This window comes from Bombyx mori, chromosome 22 (assembly GCF_030269925.1).
Source record: "Bombyx mori chromosome 22, ASM3026992v2".
In the NCBI taxonomy this organism is placed as follows: domain Eukaryota; kingdom Metazoa; phylum Arthropoda; class Insecta; order Lepidoptera; family Bombycidae; genus Bombyx; species Bombyx mori.
The window spans coordinates 3,460,857-3,473,293 of NC_085128.1; the positions used below are offsets into that span (position 1 = coordinate 3,460,857).

The following is a 12,437-nucleotide window of genomic DNA, read 5'->3' on the forward strand; positions in this document are numbered from 1 at the left end:
TCAAACATAAATGGTAGGCGTCTCGACGCGTTTATAGACGACCTTACCTTTGAAGTAGTCGGTCCCCCAACTCCTACATGTTATCCGTATAACATCGCGCTCCGTCCGAGCACTATAGACCTGGCACTGCTGAGGAACGTAACTCTGCGCTTGCGTTCCATCGAAGCAATGTCAGAGCTCGACTCAGACCACCGACCTGTCGTTATGCAGCTCGGTCGCCCCCACAACCCAGTCACAGCTACGAGGACCATGGTGGACTGGAAGAAGCTGGGCAAATGCTTAGCCGATGCCGCTCCACCAATCCTCCCCTGCGGCCCGGATTCAACTCCATCCCCCGAGGACACAGTCGAATCCATAAACATCATCACGGATCACATCTCTTCCGCGATCATAAGATCCTCAAAAGAAGTCGATGTGGAGGATAGCTTCCACCGCATCAGACTGTCCCCCGAACTTAGGAACCTCCTAAGAGTTAGAAACGCGGCAATCCGGGCCTACGATCAACTTCCCACGCACTCAAACCGGATTCGGATGCGTCGTCTACAGCGGGATGTAAAATCTCGCCTAAGCGACGCCCGAAATGAGAATTGGGATAGTTACTTAGAAGGACTCGCGCCCTCTCATCAAGCATACTGGCGACTAGCAAGGACTCTCAAGTCCGAAACTACCGCTACTATGCCTCCTCTCGTACGCCCTTCAGGCCAACCACCGGCTTTCGATGACGATGACAAGGCAGAGTTGCTGGCCGATGCACTGCAAGAGCAGTGCACCACCAGCACTCAATACGCGGACCCCGAACACACCGAGGCAGTCGACAGGGAGGTCGAGCGCAGAGCTTCCCTGCCACCCTCGGACGCGTTACCCCCCATTACCTCTGACGAAGTTAGAGAAGTAATAGACAACCTTCAACCTAAGAAGGCACCCGGCTCCGACGGCATCCGCAACCGCGCGTTAAAACTCTTACCAGTCCAACTGATAACAATGTTGGCTACCATCTTAAATGCCGCTATGACGCACTGCATCTTTCCGGCGGTATGGAAAGAAGCAGACGTTATCGGTATACACAAGCCGGGCAAACCGAATAATGAAACCGCTAGTTACCGACCGATTAGTCTCCTCCCAGCGATAGGCAAAATTTACGAACGGCTCCTTCGGAAACGCCTCTGGGACTTCGTTACCGCGAATAAAATTCTAATAGACGAGCAGTTTGGATTCCGCGCCAAACACTCGTGCGTACAACAAGTGCACCGCCTCACGGAGCACATCTTAATAGGGCTAAATAGGCGTAAACAAATCCCGACCGGCGCCCTCTTCTTCGATGTAGCGAAGGCGTTCGACAAAGTCTGGCACAACGGTTTGATCTACAAACTGTACAACATGGGAGTGCCAGACAGACTCGTGCTCATCATACGAGACTTCTTGTCGAACCGTTCGTTTCGATATCGAGTAGAGGGAACTCGTTCTCGTCCCCGTCATCTGACTGCCGGAGTCCCGCAAGGCTCCGCACTCTCCCCGTTACTATTTAGTTTGTATATCAACGATATACCCCGGTCTCCGGAGACCCATCTAGCGCTCTTCGCCGATGACACGGCTATCTACTACTCGTGTAGGAAGATGTCGTTGCTTCATCGGCGACTCCAGACCGCAGTAACCACCATGGGACAGTGGTTCCGGAAGTGGCGAATAGACATTAACCCCACGAAAAGCACAGCGGTGCTATTCAAAAGGGGTCGCCCTCCGAATACCACTTCGAGCACCCCACTCCCCAGTAGGCGCGTAAACACCTCCGCCGTTAGCCCCATCACTCTCTTTGACCAGCCCATACCGTGGGCCCCGAAGGTCAAATACCTAGGCGTCACCCTCGACAGAGGGATGACATTCCGTCCCCACGTAAAAACGGTACGCGATCGCGCCGCGTTTATACTAGGACGACTCTACCCAATGCTTTGTAGACGAAGCAAACTGTCCCTCCGTAACAAGGTAACCCTCTACAAAACTTGCATACGCCCCGTCATGACGTATGCAAGCGTAGTGTTCGCTCACGCGGCCCGCACCAACTTGAAACCCCTTCAGGTAATACAATCCCGATTCTGCAGGATAGCCGTCGGAGCACCATGGTTCCAGAGGAACGTGGACCTCCACGATGACCTGGAGCTCGACCCCGTCAGTAAGTATCTACAGTCGGCATCGCTGCGCCACTTTGAGAAGGCGGCACGACATGAGAACCCTCTTGTCGTGGCCGCCGGAAACTACATACCCGATCCTGTAGACCGTTTGGTAAACCGTCGACGTCGCCCAAAGCACGTCATCACGGATCCTCCTGATCCACTAACGGTGCTTTTAGGCAATACAAGCACCGGTCACCGTCCTCGCCGAACCCGTCGCTTGCGACGAAGGGCTCGACGAGCGAATTAACCCACAGACACAGCCCACTGAGTTTCTCGCCGGATCTTCTCAGTGGGTCGCGCTTCTGATCCGGTGGTAGATTCTGCGAAGCACTGCTCTTGCTAGGGCGGTGTTAGCAATTCTCCGGTTTGAGCCCCGCGAGCTCACCTACACAAGCTAGGGTAAGCTGAAATAGCCTCTCAAGGCTATCAGCATAGGTAGGAAAAAAAAAAAAAAAAAAAAAAAAACAACATGGACATTATTCTAATGTTTTTTATTTATTGTTTTTGTAGAGCGTACGGCCTATTCGGTGGTCGCTCATGGACCTCAGGATGAAAGGATGCGATTGTAAAAAGGAAATAACAGGGTCATCTGAAATAATTCCTCGGAGCACTCCCTGTGGAACATAAGACACAAGATAAAGAGGATAGAAGTTCCTGAGCAGGTTCTAAATGATATGTCTCACAAGGCTTTAATACGTAGTATGGTTTTTCATGTGTTAGATTCTTAATTTAAATATAGAGATCGGTATATTTTTTGTCAATGTTCCTATAACCGCCAGAAGGCGATGATCGACTTCTGCGACCCAACTATCTCGCACAAGCAAGCAGCAAAGTGAGAGAGCGAAATATCTACTCTTGCCGCTAAGATCCGCCATCGCTCAACCAGGTACGGAGTAGGGATTTTGCCTAGCTCAGGGCCGTTTCTGATCCAGCAGAATATTTAAAAAAACCAGCGTCACCATAGTTCTGGATTGCCTAGCAGGCCGTCGTCGTACCGAGACGACAGATGTAGAATCGTCAACTCCCCTCGACGACACCGCCGGGCGTCCTGGGGTGAGCCCCACGTCTGGTTGCAGTATTGAAAGCGGTAGCCCCTTGTACACTTATGTATTCCCAGGTTTTGTAGCATTCGGAGTCTGGGTATACCGAATATTTTTAATATATAGACAAACGAGCTTAGGGCTAACTTGGTGTTAAATGGTTATTAGAGACCATAGTCTTTTTTTTTTTATTGCCCTTGTAGGCAGACGAGCATACGGCCCACCTGATGGTGAGTGGTTACCGTCGCCCATGGACTTCAGCAATGCCAGGGGCAGAGCCAAGCCGCTGCCTACCGTTTAATACTCTCCACAAGCCTCGTTTGAAGAAGGACATGTCATAGCGCTCGAAAGCTGGGTGAATTTTTGGTAGGCAGCGGCTTGGCTCTGCCCCTGGCATTGTTGACGTCTATAAGCGACGGTAACCACTTGCCATCAGGTGGGCTGTATGCTCGTCTGCCTACAAAGGCAATAAAAAAAATACTGTACATCGCAACATCGTAATTACAACTAATTTTACAGTTTGATCTCATGTTTTTTGACACGAACTTCTTAGCCATCCATGGATTCACCGTGCGGGTACCAGATCGTCCATGCAGAAAAAGAATAATTTATACGAAGAATGCCAGCGGACTTACGACCCTGGTGTAGCTTTAATGTACCCCTATCAGAACGCATTACGATCACCTCCATTCTCCGCATTGCTCTGTCTGCCCAGCCAAATTTGGTAACTTACCAGTGCGACTTTAGATGTTCGTTATATTATTTCTGACGTAATTAGTACTTTTCACAGATTTACAATTCTAAGCTCAATTATATTAATCATTGAAAATCAAAACAAATCAAATCAAAAAAAAATTTTTCAACATAAATGAAAGTACATACTTGTTGAACGTCAAAAAGAACTACCGCCAATTCACAAAAACTAGCCTCCGTCCTGAGAAGAACTGGCAAGAAACTCAGCGGGCATATTGTCTTTTTTTTTTTTTTTTTTCATATTAGATAAAAAAAAAATACTTTACAGTTATTGCGATTACCATTGTGACCGTTTTAATTAAGTCTACGATAAACTGAAGAAAATACTACATCACGAACTCTGTTTCGTATTTTATTTTTGCATCACGCAAGCACAGTTAGTTTATTTAAGAATTTTAGCCGAAAATCTCATGATTTGCATAACATCGCAATTCGCACGAGCAACGTATCACACAATACTCAGCCGTGATCAGCGACGTGACGTGACACGCCGCCGTGACCCTCAACGATGAAATGATAATTCTCTGCGAACGCTTTTACTAGGAACGCGAGCATTTTGCGTAATTTTTGATTTCTTAGTCTGATTTTAGCACGCCTGCAAACCGACTGAAAACATAACGGAATTCTCTCAAACCAAAATTACGACATGTCAAAGTCAGGGGGAAGACGCGTAGACGTCATCATCTACTGAACACATCCTTCGATATTTATTGCAATCATAAAACGTAGTTAGGCGACCAAGGCGAATTTATTAAAAATTACTAAATCGAACTATCAACTGTTTTAGTACCTACTCGAAATTAGGTAGGTACTTACTGGTGGTAGGACTGCTTGTGAGTCCGCGCGGGTAGGTACCACCGCCCTGCCTATTTCTGCTGTGAAGCAGTAATGCGTTACGGTTTGAAGGGCGGGGCAGCCGTTGTAACTATACTGAGACCTTAAAACTTATAACTCAAGGTGGGTGGCGAGTTTACGTTGTAGATGTTTATGGGCTCCAGTAACAACTTAACACCAGGTCCGCTGTGAGCTCGTCCATCCATTTAAGCAATAAATAAAAAAGTTATTAAATAATCTCTCTCTAATACTAAGCCGAGTAATGCGCACGCAAAATGCTGTCAGATTATCCTCCACGCCTTGCACGTAATGCGCACTAGCGCCCGGATTTATATCAGAACGGCAGCTATGTCAGTTGTCATCTGTCAACTGTCAACGCTCGAGCTGTTGCCACTCTCAAAAAGTCGATACGCCGTCCTAATATACATTTAAAATGTTACCAGCGGCAATAGTAAAAACCCCTGATTTAGCTGACGTCCAAACGTTGTCTACTCATCATCTGGTGAGTCAAAAGCTTGACTGCCTTTAACGCCAATAAAATAAAACATTCAAAGACCCTTGGCTGATATTTTCTCCTGTCTTAAATAAGCTAAAATCATAGGTTTGGGAATTAACAACGTAAGGGAAGATCTTCCATCAAGCGGGTGAAACTGCTCGGTAGACCGACGGTCTGAATGTTGCTGTACGGAACTTGTTTATATGCAAGCTTATCTTTTTTTTATCACCCGTATAGGCAGACGAGCATATGGCCCATCTGATTGAGTGTGGTTACCGTCGCCCATGGACTTCAGCAATGCCAGGGGCAGAGCCAAGCCGATGCCTAAAAATGTTAAAAATGTCGTAAGGAAGATTCAGGCATATATCAAATATCTTGTGTTCTAAGATGGCTACACGCTACAATAGGCATAAGAGACAACAAGAACAAATGTTTACGCCCAGACTGCGATTGGCTGGACATCACACTCGGGTCCTGCGGTACTATGCTCATAGTCAATACGTACTTTTGATAAACAACGCGATTATACTCGTAATACGAAAAGGCACTTATTACTGGTGGTAGGACCTCATGTGAGTCCGCACAGGTAGGTACCACCACCCCGCCTATTTCTGCCGTGAAGCAGTAATGCGTTTCGGCTTGAAGGGTGGGGCAGCCATTGTAACTATACTTGAGACCTTAGAACTTATATCTCAAGGTGGGTGGCGCATTTGCGTTGTAAATGTCTATGAGCTTCAGTAACCACTTAACACCAGAAGGCCTGTGAGCTCGTCCACCCATCTAAGCAACGTAAAAAACATACGTATTCAAAGAAATCTGTTTTATAACCTACCGTTGAAATCCGGTCAAGCTTCGTTTTGACTATGAATAATTATCTGAAGAACACTGATTTCTTTAAATCACTCATACGGCACCTACACTACGTAGGTTTGATGGTACTATGACAGAACTCTCTAGAATGCCAACAACAACTGTACCAAGTTACGTCACAATTGACTTCGAAACGCTGAGAGAACAAGCCATTTATAAAAATTTTGTTTTTTATATATAGATAGACAGATAATTTTCAACAATTCTTCATAGCGCTTAGCGCATCACCTAATTCTGTGATGAGCAAGCCTAAAAAAAAATTAGGAATAAGAACATGTATGAAAACTAAAAAGGGTTTTATACTTTAGGAACTACATACATCAAAAACATTTATTCAAAACCAAATCTCACGACCAAACCTCGCAATAAAGCTGGTAAGTATTGTAGTGCAAAATATCGTTTCTCTCCCACGGTTCACATTTCAATATTAATCCCTTTGTATTTATTATACATATAGTTTATATACAACAGGGTATTGGTTAGCGGATGAACTAGAATTAGGTAAGTGGAGTCGTTGAAGCTTTCGAAGAAAATATTTAGTAATTATTCGAGTGTCGCGCGCCGTTAAATTCATCATTTGCAATCATTTTATTCAATACTAGCTGACCCGGCAGACTTCGTAGTGCCTCAATCGATAAATAAAAGACCTAAAGTTTTGTACAAAATAAACTTAAAACAAAGAAAAGAAATCCGTCCGACGGTGGACACATCAAAGGAAAATCAAAATTGTTATTTTTATTACATTTATTAATTATTTTTAATTAATTGATATTTTTAATACGCTTTTATTAGATTCATACGTATGTTAGTATATTATAACGGAATCTTTGAATATGATTTTGACCCCCTTCAAAACGTCGGATTAACTCGAAATTTGGCATACTTATTAAGGATCGATGACAATTCAATATTGTAAACAGTTTGATCCGTTATTCTTACTAGGATAATCAGGATTAGCGATTTTTTGTTTTCCTGAGACCCGGAGTGTCTGTGTCAAGACCAAGAAGGGAAAATACCAGACGCGCCGATCACCTATTTTTCGGATAAGCTACTGACTGACTCAGATGAATTTTTTGAAAAATTAAAAAACAGAAAAAAATTGTGTTCAACTAAATAATGAAAAATAAATAATAGTTTAAAAAAACTCAAAAAATACGCTTTTATAGAACTTCAACTAAAACATAGAAAAAAAATGATTTTATTGTCAAAAAGGCGTGGGGTGCATGCTATCAATAGTTATAAATATTTTGATAATATCCTGAAAAGCACACCACGCTTTTTTTACAATAAAATATTTTTTCTTCCACTATTTTTAATACAAATTTAATAAAATTTATTTTCTATTTTTAGTTGGATTTTTTATTTTCAAACAGATATCATAGCGTCAGTAAGGACGCCTACCTTAAAATATAAAATGAACTTTTGTTATTCAGTATACTAATATTCTGCCTATTTTTGCGACGGACAGTGAGGCATCCCGGTTCGAAGTTTGAAACAAAAGTTGTTCCATACAATTGAAACATCTAGATTATGACTTAAGATAGACGGCGACATTGTGCTTTCTATGAGCTCTGTTAATCACTTCACGACAAATGGTCCGCGAACACATGAAATCGTGAAAAAAGTGAATTATGCAAACAAGTTTTTACTGTTGGTAGGACCTCTTGTGAGTCCGCACGGGTAGGTACCACCGCCCTGCCTATTTCTGCCGTGGAGCAGAAGTGCGTTTCGGTTTGAAGGGTGGGGCAGCCGTTGTAACTATACTGAGACCTTAGAACTCCCACCTCCACTCCACTCGTTATATCTCAAGGTGTGTGGCGCATTTACGTTGTAGATGTCTATGGGTTCCAGTAACCACTTTATAACAATTTATATGAGTCATGGATACTTGAAATAAAAACATTATTATTATTATTATTATTATTATTAACCACACCAGGTGGGCTGTGAGGTCGTCCACACACATAGGCAATAAAAAAAAGCCCATCTTACCAAAAATAATTAACCTGTAACGCCATCTGTTGAGTGTGACCTAAATCAAAGATCATGCAAACGAGATTTTATTTTAGAAAATCAAACAATCTCTCTTAACTTATATTTCCTGAGGCAATGACAAGGATTTGAAATTTGTAAAACTTTTTGAAGCTGAATATAAGCTTGCAGTTTGATAGACAGCAAATCAGGTGTAATGAAAAAGACTTTTTTTTTTTTGGTCAGGAGGAATTCGCCCGACTTCCGCCCTTTTCTGGGGATACTGGGCGGGGTATGTCAGAGTCGAACTGACTAAAACCTCCTGTCGCTCAACAACCAACGTCCAAACCTCGCATGAGACAGAACTCAGGACAAGGCAAAGGGGGGGAAAGTGAAGCGTTTAGTGCAGACCACATCTCTCCCATCACCCTCCCCCTCGGGACGCCGGACTGGCGGTCGTCGGCGCCACGACCACCAGCCCTCTCGGTCGGCAGACTGTCCGAAGCCCGCCTAGATGGCGCCGGTTAGAATGGTCTATCCTACGGAAAATGAAAAAGACTTAGGTTGAGTGTAATAAATAATAACCTTAAAAATAACTTCAACGTTCTTTGTTTTAGCATCGTATTCATTAGTAGCGTTATAATGACGAGCGTCTGGTGTAGTGGTAAGTGACATGGTCACTACACAAGGGGGTCGCGGGTTCGAATCCCACCAAGGGAAGATATTTGTATGATAAATATAAATGTATTTTCCAGGGTTATGGATGTATATTAAATATATGTATGTGTATAATAAAAATCTTACATTTATTTCCGTTATCTGGTACCTGTAACACAAGTTCTTTACGAACTTATCATGGGACCAGGTAACGTGGCGTGATTGATAGTAAATATTAATTTATTTTAATAACATAGAGATGTAGCTTGAAAGAGTTAACAGGAAACAGTATTTACTTATTTAAAGCAAACGGGTTCAAATGTCATAGAAGTTAACTTGTTCACCCTCGTAGTCGGACTAAAGCCAACGAGGTTATTGATTTACAATCCATTGTGTTCTTAGTGGAAAACCGAAAACAATTTTACATTCCAACTCGTTTGTTTGACTTTCATTGATTAGTTTTTGTGATTTTATGTCCGTTTGTTCTCAAACTATTTTTATGTGTCACTGTCTCGAAATGCTAAAATTTATTTTTAAATTTTTTCTAGTCAATACACAAAGGGTTTCTGAACATATAGTTCAACTACACTGGGAAACTATAGTAAAAACATACGCACTGAATGAAATACGTAATTATTTTCTGTAAGACGACTCAAAATCTAAATCTCTATAACATTTTTTTTCTTTTATTACAGCTTACACAGATTTTGGAAGTTAATTGTTCTAAAATATATGATATATCATGATAAACATTTCATAAAACTTTATATTTGTCTTATAAAACACCTAAATAAAATATATAATAAGTCTTTACTGTAAAATTGTACTCTAATTCTGAGCGTTTCAAATGTATGGCGTATTTAATGTATGCCAATAAATTCTAAATTGAAATGAATTTTATTTTAAAATATGGAACTATATTTTGAAATTCAGTCATTTTTTTCATTGATTAGTGTTTTATTTTCACCACAATCGTATCTTTTTCATCAGTATGAACACGATAGAAATACAGTAGGTAATTATGGAACACGAATACCGTCATAGTAGCAATGCCATACAAATAGTTCAGAACATTGATGACGTGTACGGAGTGAACACTATAAAAGAAAGCACAACTCGTTATTGGTCTGAACGCTTTCGACATGGAAATTTAGTTTTCATAATTGAGGACGGTGATCGCGCGAAAACTAAAGTCAACAACAACGAATTAAAGGTGATAGTGGAAACTGCGACATATGTGACCAGCCCACTGCCACTTCAGCTTACTAACTCTGCGAGCTATATCGATCACTTTGGTTTTTGCCCGAATGACCTCATTGCGTATTCGGTCTCGCAATGACAAACCAAGCATAGCTCGCTCCATAGCTCGCTGAGTAACTTTTAGTTGGTGGAATAGTCGCACAGTCAGTGTCCACGTTTCGGCTCCGTAGGTAAGCACGGGTAGGACGCAAAGATTACAGACCTTTGTCTTCAGACATTGTGGTATGAGCGACGAAAAGATCTGACGAAGCTTCCCGAATGCTGCCCAGGCCAACTGAATTCTTCTGGTCACTTCCTTCTCAAAGTTGTTTCTACCTAGTTGTAGGGTCTGTCCCAGCTAGATATACTCTTGAACAACTTCGAGAGGTGTACCATCAACATCTATTGGTTATCGTTCATCAACATCATCGTTATCATCAAAACAATATTGGCAAGGTAAAAAAAACCTGATAAGGAAGAGACACAAAAACGAAGGGATTTTGAAACGCAATGAAAAAAAAAACAATGAAAAAAAAGGTTTTAACTGGATCGGAAACGGCAACTTCATAAGTAAATACCTAATATTTAAAAAAAAGGTTTTAACTGTATTCCAAACGGCAACTTCATAAGTAAATACCTATTATTTTATTGAATAAGAATGCGTAAACAGCTGTTTAAACGTTGTCAATACCTTGAAAAATCACATTAACGATTTGTGCCGAGGCGACCTATCATGACTGACTACGAATTGTGACCATTATGGATTGAATATTTCACAAAATTTAACATTTACCATAACATTTCCCTTCTGCTGTGTGAAATTCAGGTTCGTAAATAGGTTTACTTTCAATAAAACACGACAAAATTACATAAGCAATTCGATTATTGTATTATGATTGGTATGTTGTAACACTAACAATATTTCTAATAAAAACTTGCACCAAAAACAAATCATTGATGTGCATGTGAGAGCTTATTTAACATTAACCGGTGCCCTACGTGGCGCACTGAAGTAATTATGTCGATTTCTCTCTTCGATCTTCTTACTGAGGCGCCAGAATATCTAGTAGACTCTGGCAAAGACGAATCCGAAGACACTGAGACTGAATCTATTTCTAGAGACCTAAAAGGCTAAAACATACATTAAAAACAAATGAAGGCAAAGTTAGGCTATCCAGACGCGCTTAGTAACAGAAATCGACATAATTACTTCAGTGCGCCGCGTAGGGCACCGGTGACCTACACGGCTGTCAATGTGTTAACCTTTTGTTGAGACCATACACTTACTAACGAGTACAACGTGGGTTTACGAAACTTTCCAGATCCCAACACATCATAGGTGGTTGCAACAGGCTTTCCATATTTTTTCCTAACACTCAAAGGCCCACTGAAACAATACGATATTTCTGTAATGCGCGTAATTTTCGTTCCGCTAATTAAGTTGCTACACACAGTCGCATGGCGCGTACAGCGTATTGTGAAATTTACAACAAAAACAAACCGTTTGTAAGCAAGCTTCGTTACCAAACAATTGTACCTTCGTTCTGAGATTTTTGCGTGGAAATTGCTAAAACAAATTGGACGTGCACATTGTTTTTGTGGTTTGACACAGTAAAATGTTTATTGTAAAGTGGAGAGGAATTTTTACAATTCTTTTAACGAGTTACTAGTTAGTGTGAATGAAATGCGGTAACTGTGTATAAACTGTGTTTTTTACTGGTGGTAGGACCTCTTGTGAGTCCGCGCGGGTAGGTATCACCGCCCTGCCTATTTCTGCCGTGAAGCAGTAATGCGTTTCGGTTTGAAGGGTGGGGTAGCCGTTGTAACTATACTGAGATCTTAGAACTTATATCTCAAGGTGGGTGGCGCATTTACGTTGTAGATGTCCATGGGCTCCAGTAACCACTTAACGTCAGGTGGGCTGTGAGCTCGTCCACCCATCTAAGCAATAAAAAAAATATCGACATATTGTATTGTTTCGATATATCTCGAAATAAGATATCCTATATATGTGTGTGGTTCTCTTGGTCTCATATTACAAAAAAAAAAAATAACAAAGTATTATGTTAATAAATACACCTGGGGCTTATTACAAGTAATTTTAATTTACCTGTAAACTAAAATTCTAAGTTCAATTGCATATTGCAACAGCTAAAATAGACAATCTTGGCTGTAAGAAATATTGACCGTCTCAGAAAAGAATATTGAAAACAATTATGTAAATAAGTAATTTCATTTGAATCTTGACCACAGCTGAAACCGCATTCGCTGACAAACTTCGTAACATTACGGTCAATAATTTAAGTAACATTCTGATTTTTTTTTATATATCAATAACAGTTCAAGAACCTTACAAATTCCTATAATAAAATATAAATAAATGATAAAAAAATTTAAAAATTAAGTAGG

The 12,437-nt window shown here is 41.4% G+C and overlaps 1 long non-coding RNA gene across 1 annotated transcript; it reads left to right on the plus strand.

Annotated features, from left to right (window-relative positions):
• The first annotated feature begins 6,302 nt into the window (after positions 1-6,302).
• On the plus strand, positions 6,303-7,510 carry LOC134201039 (uncharacterized). Its single transcript, XR_009976189.1, has 2 exons — positions 6,303-6,535; positions 7,104-7,510. It is a non-coding gene; the product is annotated as an uncharacterized LOC134201039 (long non-coding RNA).
• The last annotated feature ends 4,927 nt before the right edge of the window (positions 7,511-12,437 follow it).